This window comes from Psammomys obesus, unplaced genomic scaffold, assembly GCF_907164565.1.
Source record: "Psammomys obesus unplaced genomic scaffold, mPsaObe1.curated_primary_1811, whole genome shotgun sequence".
Lineage (NCBI taxonomy): Eukaryota > Metazoa > Chordata > Mammalia > Rodentia > Muridae > Psammomys > Psammomys obesus.
Window position 1 is genome coordinate 71,384 of NW_026590623.1, and position 16,258 is coordinate 87,641.

At 43.0% G+C, this 16,258-nt stretch overlaps 1 protein-coding gene and 1 pseudogene across 1 annotated transcript in view; one reads left to right on the top strand and one right to left on the bottom strand.

Annotated features, from left to right (window-relative positions):
- Nucleotides 1-16,258, bottom strand: part of Nhsl2 (NHS like 2) — a 253,156-nt gene that overhangs the window by 16,748 nt on the left and 220,150 nt on the right. The gene's annotated exons all lie outside the window — the stretch shown is intronic.
- Nucleotides 13,975-14,527, top strand: LOC129677367 (60S ribosomal protein L17-like; annotated as a pseudogene).

A 16,258-nucleotide genomic window follows, 5' to 3' on the forward strand; every position in this document is an offset into this window, starting at 1 on the left:
AATTTGAACCTGAGATCAGAAGAAGAAACCCAAGGAAGAGGAGTCCTAGACAAAAACAGTCCTCAGACTAGTTTAGGGTGAGATCTCTATTCATCAGCAAGAGTTAAGGGGCTTTTTTTTGCTTATCACTTTTGTTTCTTAGCCTGAAGATCAGTGGACTAGGGTTCCTCTAACCTGTTGCTACCTTTTACAATGTAAAAGAGTTTGCCCCAAAGAGAAGAGTTAACATTTAGTCCCTATGGAAAATCTGGGAAGCAGAGGACACCTCAAGGACAAAATAGGCCCCTTGCAAACCTTCAGAATCTCGCCCCACAGAAGCAGCATTAGTTTATTTCTCTCTAGTGGGCCCTCACAGGATTTTCTCAAACCTGAGGTCATCCTGCTGGAGGGTCAGCAGCAGGACCGAAATGGCTGTCATCTGTGTGGTGCAGAGTCGTTTCACTGTCCTGAGTTGTTAGATATTCCAGTTCTTTGGTTTGCCCCTATCCAGCAGAGCAAGACTAAAGAACTGTGTGAAGACCCTGTTTTGTGTCTGTTTTTCAGCTGATTTCCTCAGGCAGGAGCTCCAAAAGGGAAACACTATTCTCCAAGGCTATGGACCCTGTCTGCTGATGTCAGCATGCTGGTCGTGCTGCCTGTGTGCCAAAAGCAGGCGGCATGTACCTCCAATTCCAAAAACCCCCTTGGCACAGGCTTTGCCCGGCCCCGTGGTGGTTCTTATTCTGAACACTTTGTAGCCCCAGCCAGGGGGAGAGCACAGATGAGCAGTAAACTAGCTTGTGGGCCTCTGGGGGCCAGAGGGGACTTGAACTTGAACCTTTTCCCTGCTTTCCCAGATCGTTAACATTTGTTGTGATGTGACAACTATAGGAGTGGGCCTTCTCCGGTTGAGGGGTTGGAGAGTGGGGAGGATGCATGCAGGGTAGGAGGCTAGCTCAAGGACACCAAAAGGCTCCCGAGAAACAAATGTGGTTACTGTTAGTACTATTACCGTTGTATTACTGTGTTGTGGAGATAAATTGTTCTGTATGCTAAAGCTTTCTCTCCTCAATAAAACAAAACCCAACCAAACCATAAAGGGCGTGTAAAGATTGCATCTGTCTGTGTTACTGAATATAGATGGGGACCTGTGGTCCTTACTTCTCAGGCACCTTAGCTGATCTGTGCTAGCCTGAAGCCGTGGCATCCTTGAGGAAAAGAAGGTCCAGTAACTACAAGCAGTACTGGAAGGAAGGAGTAAAGGCAGGCAGGGTGGAGAGGGAGGGCCCTTCCACTTCCACTAGATGGTGCCATGGGACTCCAGTGAACTAACTGGAACCAAATTCCCAGAGCAGGCCAAGTAGGGCCAAGACCTCTCTGCTTCTTTCTCATGGACTGTGGAGCCAGAAAAAAACTCTTGCCCTCCTCCCCCGATTCTAGGACTCGCTCAGCTTTCTCAGACATGGGTTAAAACATGTTCCCCCGTTGAACCCCTATTACTTTTGAGTGCGGGGCTAGTCACCGAGGTTCTACCATTATCCTTCATCCTGATAAGTACCCTGGGCAGCAGGTTGTTAGTCTCACCTCTTCAAGGTAAGTACAGGCTTAGAAGCCACTGCCTTATAGGTGACAGTGAGTGGCTTCTTTACAATCCTGGAGTTGTTGGTATGCATCTCCCAGACCAGCTCACTGACGCTTTTGGTCTTACAAGGTAGGCCTGTCTCCTGATACTGCTCTGTTCCGCCTCCTCCCAGGATTCCAGGGGAGAGACAGTCCTAGTTACAGAAGAATGTTAGTCTTGACCCCTTGAGAAGAAGAAAGGGAAGAAAGCCATTTTACCAAGCATTTCATTGCTATAACCTAGGCAGGCAATGTTGTCTCTTTTTAGAACTGAGGAACCCAAGTATCAGGAATCTTAGATCTGATGGGGGGCTCTGGATCAAGTAGACTGTATCTTGGAGGCTTTGGGGGGACCAGACAGGTGGTAGTTCTGTTCTGCAGAGAAACCCAGGATCAAGGCTGTCCCATTGGTGATGCTGAGTACGTGGCTCATTGTCCGTTCTGGGGAAGGAAGGAGCTATTACAGGCTGTGAGCTGAAGAGTGAGGACAAGGACTTCTTTTAGGGATTTAGGGGGTCAGACAGGGTGCCCATTAGCCCTGAGATTGCTCATGATCTTGCAGGCCAAAGCAATTGGATCAGTTTGTGTAAAGACTAATAAGAGCAGGTGAAGGACAGGAAGAAAAAGGGTCAACTGTGTGCCAGCCCTGTGGGCTTGCAGACCTGTCATCAACGCCATCCTCTCTTCGGCCACACCTTCTTTGCTTGTTTAGTCATTGTTTAATTCGCAGAAGCAGTTCATGGCATGGGACACAGCAGAATATCAGCAGCACTTTGGTCCATAATTGAAAAAGCAGGTGTATAAATAAGCCTCTGGTGGGAGAGCTAGGAGTAGCTGCTAAGGATACCTCTAGATGTCAAGAAGGTTAGGGGACTAGAGGATGCCAATGTGGAAACTGAAAGTGAAATCAGGGTTTAGGAAAAGAAAACAACCCCTTGTGCCTCACAAATGCCTGAGTGTGAGAGATATGGCTTGAAGAAGTAGGCAGGGTGTAGAAAGACACCACTGCTTTGCTGGGTTGCCACCCAAAGATAGACAGCCCCCACCTGGGATCCTGGGCACCCAACATAAGATTACACCTCACAGCAGCCTTTTTTGCATGCCAGGAATAGGGAAATGCCAGACTAGCAGAATGGAAGGAGGAGTAGAAGGATGAAAAGGATCACAAGGTTTCCCCAAACCCTCTAACCAAGAGATGGAGGAAGACAGAGAGGATTCTGCTGCCTATGCTACTGGCTTGACTGTCCCTTTGTTTACTCCTTCTGTCCTTTAAATGATCTTTAAGGGAAGAAACTGAGATCCAAAACTTCACACAACTGGCTCCAGGTCACCCCAACAGTGTGACATCGAGAACCTGTGCTCTTAATCTCTGCCTATACCACCCGCTGAATCAGTATCTGGGATTCCTATTGCTGAAAAGCTTCCTAGGCAATTCTAATGCCAGTCTAGCTGTGGAGACTGAGTAGCTCAGATGACATTTATTGGCCAGTTTCCTCCAAGGCTTCCCATAAAACTTCCAAAGCAAGCACCAGGCCAGAGACATGGTTCTAATATATAGCACAAAGTTGAGAAATAGATGGAACAGAACAATGATTCCTCAGCATGTACCATGGTCTGGGATGAGCTGACCCCTCCCTGACACCTGCCTCAGATTCTAAGCAGGGGAATCCATAGGGTGGGTGCAGACATTTATCTTGGAGAAGTTGGACCCACTGATGTGAAGCCTGTGCCCTTCATGGCCAAAACTGGCTTATGGGGTTCAGGAAGGGGGTAGTGTGGGCTCCACCTGGGGGATAAGCACCTAAGGAGTGAGGTGAGACTACCCCTATACAAGGACCTCCAGTTAGCAGGTCCTGCATCTTGCCTAGACTAGGGAAAGCTCAGCAGGCCATCTCTCCCCAGGGACCCTGGGCAGAAACACAAAGCCCGGAGTTCTCAAGTTGCCTTGGTAACAGTGGATCTACTTGGAAGTAAACAGTTTCTTAAAGGCTTAAGGGGGTGGATATTTCCTTTGACAGTGAACAGGCCCTGACCTGTTCCCCGCACCCCCTTCCCTTCCTGCCTGCCACATACTAAACAGGGGCCCCTTACCGCAGCAGCCCTCCTAATGGGGGTTGGGAGAAGGGTGTGGACTGCATCATGGGGCCCTGGCTGTTACTATGAGGAAGGTGAAAATGGAATGTGTGAAGTGCAGGCCATGGCTTAGGGGAAGGGCTTATCTCACAGGACCCACACACAGCTGAAACAAGGAGGGTCAGTTCCCCTGCAGTTCCTCTCTCTTTCCACTTCACAGTACATAAATGAAACCTGGCTGGGATATGGAATAAGCCAGACAATCTAACCAGTCCAAATTCTCCATTCCTTCAGTTCAGCCTCTCATCATCTCTCCCCTAGACTATTGCTGTGCTTCCTTGCTGCTCTAACCAAACTCTAATATCTGCTCCTACTAATCAACCCACTTCCTATGCATCTGAGGTAATGTTTCAGTGTGTGTGTGTGTGTGTGTGTGTGTGTGTGTGTGTACACACTTGCTGCTCTGAACTTACAAACCTCATCCTCAATATCTCTCCTGGAAAGGAAGACTCCTGGGCCAGAGTCTGCCATTTACGCCCACTCATCTGCCCAGCCACATTCCTTCCTTCTAGTCTGTCATATCTCTAGACATGTGGAATCACTTTTTTTACACACCACGCCCTTTTATGCTTCTGGGCCTTTGAACACCTCACTTTTTTGTCTCAAAAATGCAAACATTCCGGGTGCAATGACACAGCCCTACAGTCTTACGTGGGAAGCGGAGGCTGGGGGATTGTTTGAACCCAAGAGTTCAAGACCAACCTGCACCACTATAATGAGAACCTTCTGAAGAGGGAGGGAAGGAAAGGAAGGGGGAGAGAGAAAGGGGGAAAGAGGAAAAAGGGAAAGGGGGAAAGGGTAGGAGTCACAAACGTTCTTGGCTCCATTCCAGTGGCAATCTGCTTAGTTCCAAGGTTACTTCCTTCAGGAAACCACCTCTGCTCCCAAACAGCCAAGAGTTCCTTCTTGCCCTGTACTCCTGGCCTCATTGAACCTTGAGGCTGCAGCTCCACTTCTGAGGAACAAGAGTGTTCTGGGTTGCAACATGAGTTCATTGCTACAGGGTCTGTGCAGCGTGAGAACATGGTTTATTGTAAGGAGGACCGGCCCTTTAGACCTGGCTGGTGTTGTGCACGTGAGGCTGGGAGGTCCCCCCCCAAAAAAAGCTAGAGGGGAGACAATAAGAATTGTAATCATCTAAGCAGGGGAAGGGAGATTCTAATAACAGATTCATGCTCCTCCCTTCGGCTAGCAGACTTCTGAAACAATGGAACCCAAAGGAATTGAAAATTTCCCAGGAATCCCAGGCTGGCAGAATGGAAAGGCTGAATGAAGCCTTGATGTCAGCCAGCAGAGGAACTCGACTCTCAGGATGATTCCTGACAACTTCGCAGACCAACTTGAAGGGCAGACCAGTGCCTGGAATATAATGGGTCAGTGATTAACCCCCACATCTGTAGCCCCAAACACGGACTTGGGAGTCAGTGAGCCTCTTTATTCGTTCCTCTTCTCCATGTGGCCACACTGAAAACCACTTTTATCTGCTTTTCATTATTACTTCTCTCTTTAATTGGTACCCTGAGGACAGGAGGCAAAACCTAACTTATTCATTCACACTGCCAGGGAGTTAGTTGCTCCCTCTTTCTTAGCTGAGCTCATTGGCAATGTCCAGCATCAACCTGAGGGCAGTGACCTCCTCTCACTCGGTTGTGAAAAGTGACCTCCACCGGGCTTAAAGTTTACACAGATTTGCCCTTCAACTCAGTTTCTGCCATTCTTGCGATTCATGCCCTTGAGTTGATCACTGTGTTTCTCTATGTTTTACTTTCCTTTTTCTAAAAAAAAAAAAAAAAAAAAAAAATGGAGGCAAATGAAACATATTAATGACCTCATTGACATGAAGCAGCAACGATGCTAATAGCCACTACCTAGTTAGCTAGACTGACCATGAGTTAATCTCAAATGCTTTACATTTACTAATCATGACGCCATTCCTATGACTTGAAAGAATTGAAAATTTCCCAGGAATCCCATGCTGGCAGAATGGAAAAGCTGAAGCCTTGATGTCAGCCAGTGGGAGTGCCAGCAGTCCTACCTTGATAGATTAAGACACGTGGCCCAGAGGTGAAGCTGGCCAATGTCATAACACTACGATGCCAGACAAGCCAAGTTTTGTGGCTCAGAAATGAAACGCGAGAGGCCTAGGAATTGTTAAAGTTCTTACCTGATGGCAGGTTGCCATACCCTGCCCTCCACCGAGGGGTGGAGCTTCTCTCCCAGAGGCCCTTCACTATATAACCAGACATTTTGGTTCCTTGTCCTTTTTCTGCCCTTTCTCTTCCTTTCCCTTCCTCCTGTCCTCATTCTCCCTCTCACCCCGCCAGCTCTCCCCTTCCCCCTCCCTCGATGCTTCAATAAAACCTGCCCCTTTTGTACTTTTATTCTGGCTTGGATTGGAGATAACCCATCAGGCATAATGAGACACACTGAGGCAGATGGGTAGCAAAGGTCCAGGCCAGATTTGGCTACCTAGTAAGATCCTGTCTCAAGAAAAACAAAACAATGACACACAACCAGGACCCAGGCATAGTGGCTCATGCCTTTAAGCCAAGTACCTGGTAAAATGAGGCAGGAGGCTTCCAGTTTAAGGCCAGCCTTGGCTACATACTGAGACCCTGCCTCCCATCTCATCAAACAGACAAAAACACACAAACAACAAAATAAACCTAGGCTCAAGGAACAAAAGCAGTCTAAGATCTCAGGCAGGGTCTTAATCTTTGGCAAGTCATATGTGGACTCTTTTGTCACTTTGGAAAACCTGGCTCCTTTCTCAAAATTACATATTTTGAGATACGTTCTTCCTGCCTTACACGCATAAAATAAAATACGTAGTATGACAAAGAAGATCAATCATATGAGACTGTCTTTTTTTAAAAAATCATTTTATGGTCCCTTTCTATCACTAATAACAGATTATATCACAAGGCTTAATGGCAAGTCTAGAGATTAGAGTTTGGTGATTTTTGAGATGTAACAACTGTAACATGATATGAAAATAGTTGTGATTTCTCTTGATGAGAAAAATCCCAATATGGCTAATATTATTGTGATTTGTTGCCTACATTCATACTTCAAGAAAGTGCTAAAATTCATTCCTGGTTGATGGAGAAAAAGATCAAATCATTTTTTTTTACCCCAGTTCTCAGATCTACCAAGTTCTAGCTGTAGACCTGCTAGAGATCTATGGAGTTCTAATTAAGGATCCCTGCCAGAGGACATCAGTGAAAAGACAATGGCTGCCCTGTCAGCTGTGGGGACAAGCTTCAAGCTGGCAGAGGGACAAGTGTGTGGTTTCTCTCTTTCAAGAACTGTTTACAGAAATCATGAAGTCTGGCAGCTCCCTCTTCCTCTCAGTCCTGAGTCAGCAGCAGGGGTGGGGCTGATGCTGTCCGAGTTGGTTTGGGTTTCTTGTTCGCCACACACCCATCCCAGAGAGTTGACTTTTTTTTTTCTTCATTTTCTCATTAAGGAAATGTTGGTGGGGGTTTCTCTGTTTTAAAATCAAGACCTACTTGCAAGAGAGACAGATATTTCCTTGGTCTGGAAATAATCTAGAAGTGGAGGTGTTATTGTCTCTAACACATTTTTCTGAACTAAATGCTCTACCACAGGACCTGGGTCAGGCTTGAGGCATGTAGAGAAAAGGGGAAAACTTAGCAGCTGGGTCAGTCCCCCTAGATCAACAATCAGAATCAGCCTTTGCCCTACATTTCAAATGCCTTGGCCTGCCTTCCTGAGTCTCTCATCTGTCACCTGAGTCCCTGCCAATCAGGACAACCCTGTACTGGGCACTGTGACCAAGGAGACATATGGTGAGAATGGTAGGAGGCCTTTCTTGCCTCTGCTCCCATTCAGGACACAATACACACAGTGCTCAATAAGATCAAGACTCAGGGCTCTCCACAATGCTCTGCTTGAGAGGCCCTGTCAGTCAGAACCTGATGCTTTCCTTCGACTCTGTTCCATGCTCTCATACTTACTCAGAAATGAGCGACTTTGGCTGATGGCCATGTACTAAAAAGCTGCAGCTTAATCCCCACAGTGAGAGGTAGGACTGTAGCAGTCCTGTGCACCATAGTTACTTGTTACTAAGGACGCTGGTTCCGAATAAATCTGCCTCAGTTAGCACAAGGAGCAGAAGAGTATGCTTTGGGCCTCACGCTAAAAGCTACATATGCCAGGAGGAGGAGAACACTTACTTTCCTGCCTGTAAAGGACATGCATATGACATCCTTAGATGTCCAAACACAGGCAGAAGGAGGCCAAATGGGATTTCAAAATACTTTGGCTAGACTAACCAAGAATAAAAGACAGAAGGCTCTCAATGACTAAACCTCAGAAGTAAATGCGGGGACATTATAATTAACCTTATAGAAGCAAAACAATTAGAAAGGATGATACTGTAGACAATTGTGGGTTCAAAAGACAACCCAAATAAAATGACTAAATTCCTAGAAAGACATAAACTGTCAAAAATGACTCAAGATGAGATGAGCAAGATGGTTTGGCAAATACAGTGTTTGCTCTGCAAACGTGATGACCTGAGTTCTCTCCCTGGATTCTATGGTAGAAGGAGAGAACTGACTCTAGAAAGTTGTTCTCTGACCTCCGCACATTGTGGTGGTTTAAATAAGAATGGCTCCCATTGGCTCATATATTCGAATGCTTAGTGACCAGGGAGTGGAACTGTTTGAAAGGATTAGGAGGTGTGATCCTATAGGAGGAAGGATGTCACTGGAGGTGGTCTTTGAGGTTTCAAAAGCCAGTATCAGGTCCAGGTCCAGTCTCTCTCTCTCCCTTTCTCTCTGTGGCTGCTTCTGGATCAGAGTGCAAAGCTCTCAGCTACTGCTCCAGAGCCATGCGTGCTGCTCCCTGCATTATAATGGACTAAACCTCTGAAAATGTAAGCAAGCCTCCAATTAATTGCTCTCTTATAAGAGTTGTCTTAGTCATAGTGTCTCTACATAGCAGTAAGACACACATTGCTCTATGGAACGCTCATGCCTGCTCTCTCTCTCTCTCTCTCTCTCACACACACACACACACACACACACACACACACACACACTACTGATAACTAAAAAGAAAACTTTTAAAAGTGACAAAAAAGTAATAGAAGCTTCAAATAATCTTACAACAACTAAAGAGACTAAACTACCTACAAAGGGAAGCCCAGAGGCCTGGGAAGATGACTTATCAGTAAAGAGGACTTGTTGGTCTTATAGAGGTCCCGGATCCGGTTACCAGCACCCATATGGCAGTTTAGGACCAGGGAATCTGACACCCTTTTCTGCTTTTCATGAACATTGCATGCATGTGGTGCACAGACTTGGATGCAGAAAAAACATTTACACACATAAGATACAAATGACTAAATCTTTAAAAAATGAACAGAAAAATAAAATATAATCTATCTATATAATATATATATATATATATATGTATACACATAGTAGATACTTTTTAAAAGAAAAGGCCAGAAACACATGGATTCATTGGTGAAGTTTACCAAATATTTAAAGAAAACTTAACACCAGTTCTTTATAAAATCATTCACAATATCGATACGAATGTAGTAGTTTTCAGTTCATTCCATTAAGCCAGTACTACTCTGACACTAATACCAACAACAAACATCACAAGCACAGACCATTATTGCTTTTCAATAGAAGTGTAAAACTTCTCCACATCAGTAATATATCAAAGTAATCATATACCACTACCAAGTAGAATTTATTCTAGGAATGCAAGATTGTCTTAACATCTGAAAATCAATGTAATGCCTCATATTTATATAATGAAAAACAAAACCATGACCAATATTAACACAAAAAATATTTGATATAAAAAATTCAATATCCTTTCACGTTAAAAGCATGCAAACCAACTAAGACTAGATAAAAGGTATGTAAGAGAAACTTACAATAACATCACACTTAATGGTGTTGAAACACTGAAGACATTCACTCTAGGATCAAAAACAGGAGAAGGGTGTCTACTCCTTACTACTTCTATTCAACATTATACTGGAGTGTGGTGGTTTGAATGAAAACATCTCCTCACAGATTCATGTATACGAACACCTGGTCCTCAGTTGGTGATGCAGTTTGGGGGAAGTTATGAGACCTTTTGGAGATGGTGCCTTCCTGGAGAAAGTACAACAATGGGGGTGGGTTTGAGGGTTTTATGGCCTAACTCTACTTCTTGTTTCAGCTGTCTTTTTCCGTTATACAGATGAAATGTGATCTCTCTCTGCTTCCTGCTTCTGCTGCCATGCCTTCCCCACTATGATGGACTCTATCCTCTGGAACCATAAGTTAAAATAAACCCTTTCTTTTTTAAGTTGCTTTTGATCATAATGTTTTATCACAACATCAGAAAAGTAAGTAATACATACAGGCTTAACCAGAATGATTAGATAAAAAAAATTAAATAAAATACGTATAGATTGGAAAGGAAGAAATAAATTAAATTTCAAGGATAACATGATCTCATACATGGGAGATTCTTTGAAATCTACTAAAATAGTGTGTTTGATATAAATCATAAAAATGTATTATTAAATACTTCAACAAAAATCTAAAATGAAATAAGAAAAAAAATCAGAAATGATAGATATTGCAAGTCTACAATCCCAGCTATCCAAAAGGCATCAACAGAAAGGTATCAAGTCTGTGGCTAGCATGGACAATTTGTGAGAGTACATCTACAAACAAAAATTCTAAAAAGAGAGTAAGAGCTCAGTAGGAGAGCTCCTACCTGGCATATACAAGGTTCATTTGATATCTAATGATGTACACTAATAAAAAAAAGAAAACAATTCTATTTACAATATCATCATGGGAGAAAATAAAACAATGTGGGATAGAGAGATGATTTAATGGGTAAAAGCACTTCCCGATGACCCGACTTCCATGTTTGAAATATAAGTAAAAAGCAGATGTGGTAGATGTGGCCAGGCCATGGTGGAGTACACCTTTAATTCCTGCACTCAGAAGATGGAGACAGGCAGATCTCTATGAGTTCAGGCCATCCTGGTCTATACAGTGAATCCCAGGGAAGACAGGGCTATATGAAAAAATTCTGTCCCCCCAAAAACGAAAAATTTAAAAATAAATAAAAGCAGATGTGGTGGTGAGTATCTGTAATGTCAGTAATCCTCCTATGGAGACACAGGAGGCAGAGCCTGAAGAACCTGGGAATCTGTGGGCCAGCTATCCTGGAATTCACTGCTCAGCAACAGAAACAAGAGAATTACTACCTCAAAAAGGTGAAAGGAGAAAATAGACTCCCAAAAGTTGTCCTCTGAACTCCACATATGTACCACAATACATATGTACCTACCTACCTACGTACCTTGCCCCCTTACACCATACATGGTTGGGGTTGAGGAGACAGAGAATCTGGGGAACCACTAGGCCCAGGATCTCTATGAGTTCAAGGCCAGCATGATCTACAGAGCAAGCTGTAGGCCAGTCAAGGATATACAGTGAGACCCTGTCTTAAAAACAAAACCCCAAAGAATTAAAATAAAAAGAGAGTGAGAATAGTGCTCAGTGGTAGAGTACTTCATCAGCATTTATGCAACCCTGTGTTCAATCCAAAGTACCAATACCTCCTCTCCAAAAAAGGATAAAATACACAGGAAAACATTTAACAAAGGTAGTGCAAAATTTGCATATTGAAAGCTACAAAACATGAAAATGTTAACTATGAGAGCGAGCGAAAAGATATTTCATGTTTATGGATCAGAATAGTTAATATCATTAAAATACTACCTATATTGGTATACAGATGCAACACAATTCTTATAATACTTTCATTTTCTTTGTAGATATTGACACAGGGACTGTGGAGTCTATATGAAAATTCAGGCAGCCCAAATTGATAAAACAGTCTTGAAAAACTACAAGCTTTTGATAATTAAGTTTTTAATTATCAAACTTAAAAATTTAAAGCAATGTAACAGAATCGATGCATTGCAATGCAAACCTCACTCATCTATAACCAGGTGACTTTTGACAAAGGTGTCAATCCATTCAAAAGGAAACAGTCTTTTCAACAAATGGTGTTGGGGCAACTGGTTAAGTGAATGAAAAAAAATTGGAACTGGAATCCGTTCTTATGTGAACACAAAAGTAAACCCAAGTGTATCAAAGACTAATTTAAATAGCAGCTGCTAATTTAAATAGCAGCTAAAATTATAAAACTTGGGAAGTGTAGGAATAACTTTTTGAGACCCTGGATTAGAGCATGGTTTCTTAGATATGACAATAAAAGAAAAATACAGGCAAACTGGACTTCATGGAAATTTAAAACATATTGTCACAAATAATTCCAGGCAGAAAGTGAAAAGCCATCCTACAGAATGTGAGAGCATATTTGCAAGTCATTTATATGATAAGTGACTTGCATCTAAAATGTTTAAGCATCTCTTATAAATCAGTGAGATGAATAATCCAGATCAAAAATTGCCAAGGGATCTTAAAAGATATTTCTCCAGTGATGATACACAAATAGCCACAAACACATAAGAAGATGTTCAAAGCACAATTAATCACCAAGGAAACAGAAGTAAAAAAAAAATACTATTTTACATCTACAACAACAACAATAATAAACAGATACATGTTGGTTAAGATGTGGAGAATTTATTCCCTTCATACACTGCTGATGAATCTACTTAGGAAAACAGCCTTGCAATCTCCAAAAATGTCACACAGAGTTAACTGCATGATGCAACATTTTGCTACTAGGAATATACCCAAGAGAAATGAAAATTATGTCCACGTAAAACTTATACTTGAATGTTCACGGCTCTACTCTAGCCCCAAAGTGGAACAATCCAAATATTCATCAACTGGCAAGTAGAAAACCAATCAATCGTACAATGAAACAAAATTACTGATACATTCTACACTATGTATAGACCTTGAAAGAAAGGCCACAGGGTGAATGATCCCATTTTATGACATTCAGAACAAGTAAATTCATAAAATCAGAAACTATATCAATGCTTGCCTAAGGCTGGAGAGAGGCTTGGGAGGAAATGGTGAGTAACTGATAATAGGCACATTAGGGTGATGCTCTAAAATTGATAAGGGTGATGGCTGCATATTCTCTGAAGTTACTTTAGTATAGTATAAACCCACTGAATTGCACAACTGGAAATGGGGGATTTTATGGTGTGTTCATGCTTCGTCTCAATAAAGCTGCTCTGAAGCAAAACAACCAAACCAACAACAAGCCTTGCAAAACAGAAGTGTAAATAATACTATACTGAAACATCAAGACAAGATGGGAAAATGTGACTAGGGAAACTATGTGCCAAACTACAACAATCCCAGTGCAGCTCAGTAAAGGCCAGGCAGTAACCATATATTCATAGGCATTGGGCTCAGTGAGAACTAAATATGTTCATTAGGATGCTAAGAAATATGCTTTAGAGGCAAGCAGCATACTAAACCCTTACTAGTGTCTCTCTTCTGGGGACCACAGTTTAAAAGGGACAGGTGAGGCTGGAAGTACCATATGTGGTTGGAGCTTTTAGCTCTCCCTTCCCCTCCCCCCCTCACCACCAGACACTCCTACCCCAGTCACCTGAGCTGGATCTTGGTCTTACAAGGAGCTCTTTCAGCTGTATAGCAGATTTCACAGCCCAGTTAGGATGCTGGAACTTGGGGAAATGGAGATGAGTAGAGTCCACTGACCAGCTGGCTACCTCTGAAAATTAAAATCTACTTGGGCTCTCCTCAGGTAATTCAGACATCCTTACAGCAGTCAATGAACTTGGACAGCTTCTAAGAACTCCCTGCGTCTTAGATGGACTCTCTTCCTCTCTGCTGTGTCCCCCCTTTCGTTTCATAGCCATTCCCCAGCTGATCTCCCGGGGCCAGCCATTCTCTATACTGTGGTTAAGCTTCCTCTAGTGCAAGAAACATTTGTTCATATCTTCCCCCTTCTAAACTTAGAGAACCTTGAGTTCCGCTCTATGGCAGTGTCACCCGAGGAGCACGCATAGCGGTCATACCGCCCTAGTCCTCAAGGAGCAGTCTTGTCTTCCACTCTGCCAATTGCTTATTCATGAAGTATATGCTTCTCCACTTCACCAGTGCGTGCTCACTAGATTCTAAAGCTGTATTTCTCTAACCACATTTTAAAAGTTTGAAACTGTAGAAAGAAATCACGCATAAGTTCACCTTGTCCCTCTTCCTGAAAGTAGCCAGTGGGTGACCCATGAAGATGGTTCACTACTCTCTTGACCCAGAAACCATACAATATCACAAAAATCAAGAGGTTCAAACCTTCGTGTTCACTTTAAGAACAGCCAGGAAACTGTCCAGGCCATCAGGGGTATACATATTCAAAGAGCCGGCAAATATCTGAAAGATGCCACTTGAAAGAAGTATCACCATTCTGGTGGTATAATGACGGAGTCAAGTGGTGCACCCAGGCCAAACAGTGGGCCTGGACACAGAGTCGGTAGATAAAAAAGAATGCTGATTTTTTTTGTTGCACATGCTTAAAAGTGCAGAGTAATGCTGAATCTAAGTGTTTAGATGTAGATTCTCTAGTCATAGAACATATCCAGGTGAACAAGGCACCTAAGATACACCATTGAACTTACAGAGCTCCTGGCTAGATTAATCCATACATGAGCTCCCCCTGCCACATTGAGATGATTCTCACTGAAAAGGAACAAGTTGTCCCAAAGCCAGAAGAGGAGGTTGCACAGAAGAAAAAAATATCCCAGAAGAAACTGAAAACTGATGGTACGGGAATAAATTCAGCATAAAAGCAAAAAAAAAAAAAAAAAAAAAAGAAGAAGAAGAAAAAAGTTCACCTTGTACACACACACACACACACACACACACACACACACACACACACTTATACATAAATACCACCACCACAGAAATGATAGAATTTTACTTAGCAAATCACAGGGACTTTATGATCCACTTAGAATCACTGGCATGCTTTAGAAATATGTCTGTATATTTATATATATGTATATAATATATAACACATAACATATAGTATATTGTATAATGTATACTATACTATACTATACTATACCCCATGAAGCAGATGCTATTATTTTTCTCATGTTACAGATGAAGAAACTGAGACACTGAGAGGTTACAGAGCTTGTCCAAGGTCATACCCAGGCTACCTGGCACCAGAGTTTGTGTTCACAACTCTTAGGGGAAACAAAAACACAGAATATTCAGCACCATTTCTCGATACTCCAGATGAGGGATGGAACCCAGAAATCTGCATGCCTAACAGCTTCCCAAAGAATGCTAATGCTTTTGGTACAAGGACTATGCTTTGGTGACCACTGCCCTACATTATGGTGCTTTTGACAGTAACATATAGCTCAGAGATACCTGGAACCCAAACAAGAGTGGCCAGGAAGGTGGCATGACTTGCCGCCCACTCTCTTCTCTCATTCCCTCATCCTTGCAGGAGACCCATATCACAAGGAGGTCACCTTATTCATGCCAGCCTCAGACACAATTAGCTAAATGTGATCCCATCCATTAAAGGGATTGATAAATCAGTCCCTGGCTGTGAGGTTGCTCCAACTGCAGCTGAATTAGTGCTCGTGCTGTCGCTTGCCTGGTGCCTGCAGCCAATTGATCTCACAGGCTAATAAGATTAACTCAAGATGAAGTCAGCTGGACTGCCTATAGCCTTTTTTGTCCCCCAAACTTGAGGAAATTCATGGTAGGAAAAAAGTTGTCATTACGAAGTCCTGCAGAAAAGGGAGGGCTTTAACTAAGTCAAGATCAGCTCAGGGTTCTTCGGACATGGTGACTACGGGAAACCAACCAGCTCAGCACTAACAAGGAGGAAGGTTTGTCCATCTGACCAAGAAACAAATGGTTGGCAAGTTTGAGCAGTTATGTTCCCAGAGAGAGAGAGAGAGAGAGAGAATGACACTTTGGAGATATCTAGCTTTGAGAGGTCCTCTGCCTAACCCAGCTGTGTGAACTCCCTGAGCTTAGGTTTCCTCATTGATAACTTCCAGGACTGTTAAAGGATCATAGGGTCCAAATCAGTGCCTGCATCCTGAGAAGCACCTAAACTAAGGGTATTCCCAGGCAGACCTGCAAAGATCATTGCCCAAGGACAGGAGTCTGGATAGAGATCAGTGCTCAGAGTGGTAGATGCATCAGGACTCACTGCAGTTAAACGATGGGTGTTTTTTTTCCTCTCCTTTATTTTCTCAAAATCCCTTAAGTGTGGTTGTAGCTTCGTAGTAGAAAGCTTGTCTATTACGTGTGAGGACCTAGGTTCAATTTTCAGCACACATATGCACAAGAAAGAAAGGAAAGAAGGGAAGGAAAAAAGCAAAGGAAGGAGAAAAAGCAAGCGAGCTTCTGATATCTACCTTCGTGGAGGTGACCTCTGCTAAGGAGTGAGGGCTGTGATGAGCCAGTCAGATATCACCTCAGAAATAAATGATAAACCTACTGATGCTGGAGTTGTCAAAAGAAGGCATTTATTATCTAACTGC